The following is a 4909-nucleotide window of genomic DNA, read 5'->3' on the forward strand; positions in this document are numbered from 1 at the left end:
TTCTTATCCAACTGAATAGTGCTCATAGAACCTAAATGCAGTGTAGGGACTACATGAGTAAGACCAAGGTCTACCACCAAAGAGCTTAATATGAGAGCCTTCTTGTGAGCCTTAGTGGCTACAACATATTTTGCCTCTATAGTAGATAGGGTCGTGCATTTCTACACCTTGGACATCTAAGAAACAATGCCTCCATCAAAGGTAAAGATAGACTTTCTACTATCTGCATGTCATAATCAGAGTCTATGTACCCCATGACTCCTATATCCTAACCACCATAACACATGCACATATTTGTAATGCTCTTAATGTATCTCATGATACCCTTCAGTGCATCCCAATGTCGTCTTCGAGGTGTAGCCAAATAGTGTGCCACAATACCCACCATTACACTATGTTAGGACGAGTGGCTATCATGGTATATATCAAACTACTCATTATGAATGCATAAGGAATCTTGGACATCTTATCCTTTTTCTTATCAAATTGTAAACAATTAGTATGACTAATCTTGATCTTTTAGGCCTTTGGATCCTATAGGCGGTACCCCATCTAATCTGCATCCCCATAACCAAGAAAGATGCATTTCATGGACTGGGAATCTAGCTTATTGCACTTGTCCTTGGAAACATGGCAGAAAGCCTCACAAGTAAAGATACAAAAATGAGCATATGATGGAGGCTTTCTAGAGCATACCTCCTCTTCAATCTTGATAGTCAAGAGCAATATATGTGGATCTATTAATCAAATGTACAACAATAGTAATTACCTTAGTCCAAAACTGTTACGATAACCCTACTTGGCTAAGCATACTACGAACTCACTCTTGAATCATCCTATTCATGTGCTCAACCATACCATTCTGGGATGGGATATATGGAGCAATCAACTAATGCTTAATACTCTTCTCATCACATAAATACTCAAAGCCTTTAGATATACTCACTCTCATTGTAAGATCATAGGCATTTTAGCCTATACCCAAAATAAAAGTAACAAAATACTCTACACCACCGAATGACTTGTAGGGCATAGGTCACTAAATATTAGAATGAACAAGAGCTAGAGGCACATCCATGCACACAATGTCGGTCTTCTTATGCAAGTTATGAGTCTTCCTGCCATAAAGACAATGATCACAACAATTAAGATACTTATAGTTAAGATAGAGAACATACTAAAAATTAATACTTACGAAATCTGCCAGGAATGTTGCGTAGCCGCCGCTACAAAGGTGATGCACCGATCCTGCATCCAAGGGCGCCTTTGCTGCGTCCTTCTGTTGCTTCCACTTATCTGGAGTGGATGTCACCTCATGTTGGAGATTACACTAGTTCTCTATATCCAGCCACTCCAGCTTCGATTTGCCTTGCTTGACTGCTTCCTGTGCATCAAACTGCCTATGCGACTGATAGTCACGCGCATGCGTCATCATCCACCCTCTCGAAAATCTATCATTGCTAGAGGGTTGAGGGAACTCTCGATACAATGTATTGATTATGTACTCCTTGCTGGCATGTGGGATCTGCTTCCACTTGTCTGTAATGTTGTGCTGAAATACTTGTTGGCACAACTCATGCATCCTAGAGATGACAGCTTTTCCCTCATCATTCATGTATAAATGGCCAGTGGCCTTATCTATGAGATACGAGTGGCCTACAAGATTTTGTAAATGGGTACTTTCCTAACATTAATACAAATGTGTCAAACACAACTTGAATTGATAAGTGCTACTGCGAAAAAGGATGCAAAAATACATACCTGGAGGAGTGGGTTTTGTATACTTCTTGTCGGCCCTAGGAGTGATTGGTGGGGTGCATGAAGGAGTGGGAGCAATAGACGTCTGCCCACCACACCGCCAGTGAAAGACGATGTCGACTCCCTGGTGGCAGTGTGAGTGGGAGAGACTGCATCGGTATCCCCACAACAGGAGCTGCCTTCTCCTCGACGACGTGACTATGAAGCAAAGCGAGACTTGCAACTATGTCTACTAGAGACTGAAGCATCGGATCGTCCAGAGTCTGCCGATCATGCTGAGGTGGAACGGAAAATCTTTGCATGGCTCTATCTCTGACCCGTGCTAGCTGCTGCGATGAGAAACGCGCTAGCATCATGTCAATGTTGTCATCTGTAAAGTCGCGACTCATCCTGCCGTCCGTGCCCAAATCCTAAACCTGCACATACAAGGAAAAATAATAATATTAGATAATAAATTGCAAGACATAATAAAACTAATACTTAATTTGCAAGACTTCATTTTAAAATAATAATAATAATTAGATAATACAAAACACCATACTCCAAAAACATACAAACTGTCCTAACCGATTTGCAAAAACTGGCATTGTTGTAGTGGGAGGAACGTTTTGATCGAGTCACTTTTGTTTAGGGTTCCATAATCTCATCTTGACATAGCTCAGTATACATCGGGAGATCTATACAAAATTCTCCACAGAATGAGAACTCTGCTTCATTTTCAAAAAACCCATCCTCTATCTCCATAGGTGAGATTTCTTGGTCCTCCAGGCGGTTCATCCTAGTTTCTTGTATGCCTTCTGTCATTGCCGCTATTAAAGGTGTCTCTTCTATGATCGGTACGGGGATTCTGGCAAACATAGTGATACTCCTAGATGTCATGGGAATGACATATCACCATTGAGGTTGTTGCAGATTAGGGGAAAAGATGACCAAATCCATATTACGATTAGTATAAAGGTCCACTTTGAGATTGCTAAAGTGCATTAAGTATTAGGGACTCTTACCTACTCACAGTGATTTAGCAAAACAAATGTATCACTCAAATCGGTCCACTTCTTCGTTAAGTCAATCTCAATAAAGCCACTTGGCCCTCATCGAACAGTTGCACATGCTCCTTCGAGAGTAACCTCCAACCATTGCACATGTTCGCCTACCAATATGTTTGCTCATGTCCTCCACTACAATTCCCTCCCACAACTCCTTTAGCTCATCAATCAGTGGAGAGAGGTAGACATCCATATTCTTGACTTTGTATCGTCTAGGCACAAGCAAGCTGAGCAAAAGGTGTCCTTTCTTGGTGGAAAGCCATGGCGGTATATTGTAGTTAACAAGGACCACGGACCATATACTATAGGAGGTGGAACGTAAACCAAAAGGATTTACCCCATCCATGGCAAGACCGAATCGTAGATTCCTCGCCTCCTTTGCAAAGTCAGGGAAAGTCTTGTCAATGTGATGCCATGCTTCTGAGTTAGCTAGTGTACGCTGTACACCATCAGTGGATCAATTTTTTGCATGCCATGTAGTCAACTTTGCAAAACTCTTGGTCCGAAAAATGTAACGAATACGCGGTATCAGCGGAAAGTGCCTCAAAACCTTTTGCAGAACAGTCTGTCCTTGCAAGTCATTTCGATACCTGTCCGCACTGCACTTGGGACATGTGGCCAATAATTCAAACTCTCCTCGAAAGAGAACACAATCATTGGGGCAAGCATGAATGTAATTATAATCCATGCCTAGCTTTCGCAGCACTTGTCTTGCATCATCACGAGACTCAGGCATTGTGTTTTGGGTAGGCAAAATGTAAGATTTCAATGTTCTACAAATTGCAATGAAGCACGTTATTAGAGTACTATATAGCATATTTTAATGGCTTTCAATAAAGAATCATATGCATCATAATATACTTGAATAGCTCTGTCATACTCGCATCGCTCTATCCATACTTTGTTTGTATGCTCAATAATGCAAGAAGATACCCGACTCCCATCATACAATGGAATGGTAGCCTCCACAACTAAAGGATCTTGGGATTCCGAGTATGTCAGAAGCAATAATTCGATCATGTCCTCTAACTCAAGCTCCAAAAAAGCAGGAGGATCGTCCATGTCTCTAGCATTCTCACCCATAGAAGGGGGTTGAGAGTTATCACCTTCTATGAGACAGTTAGTTATCTCAGATGGCATTTGTATAGAGCGCGGACAAACCCATCTTAGTAGACGCAAGAGATCTGCGGACTACAATGTATCGACATGGCCCTGACCCTATAAAGGACGTTAAGGAGCTAACTTCTAAGATAACCCCAAACTGTTATACTTAAATCAAATACATGTCATATAGTAATGAGAGAGAACTTACCTCAATCTCCTAATTCAAGACTGCTTGGTCGATTATCTCAACTCAAAACTCTCCATACCGTTGCACATGCTCTATGGACAAACGGCGTTTCCAACGAATGGCCAATTTGCATTGCGTACATGGACAAGGGACACGTTGATTGAGCCAAGCCTCACAATCCCCACCATGTTGGTCGTGAGTGCTAGAAATCTTGACTGCGATGTAATGGAATGATAATTTAATAACGATTCTATATTGTATATTGGGACTACTCCACTATATATATTTCAGTTTTTTTTTTTAAAATTCGTACCTATCTCTTTTGAGTTCGGCTCTAAACTTATTTATCTTTGAGGTCGGCTCTAAACTATGCTCACACACATACATTTTTATAACAATTAATAGATCTTCCACTATGCCTTGAAAGGCACAACTCCTTTTGAAGCCTTTATTGGTCAAACGCTAGTAGTGAGTTTTTTGAAAGTTTTTGGAAGCATTACTTATGCTCATAGAAAGAAATTAGACTCTAAATCTCTCAAACGTATTCTCATGAGTAATAGTAACATCACCAAAGCATTTTACTTTTATGATCCTAGAAAAAGAAGTATTTCTACAATGTCATCTAGAAATATCATTGTGGATGAATATGTAGTTTAGAAAGATCTTGCAAAAGATACAATCCAAAAAAAATAAGCATCTCATTTCTCTTTCTCTACATCTCTATCTCTCTCACTCTCTCTCTAAAATTATAATCAAGAAAAATAAGCATCCCCCTTCACACTCCTTTCCATTTCTCTTTCTTTCAACACTTCCT

The sequence above is a fragment of the Lygodium microphyllum genome, chromosome 1 (genome assembly GCF_053477565.2).
Source record: "Lygodium microphyllum isolate KBCC chromosome 1, Lygodium_microphyllum_v1.1.10, whole genome shotgun sequence".
In the NCBI taxonomy this organism is placed as follows: Eukaryota; Viridiplantae; Streptophyta; class Polypodiopsida; order Schizaeales; family Lygodiaceae; genus Lygodium; species Lygodium microphyllum.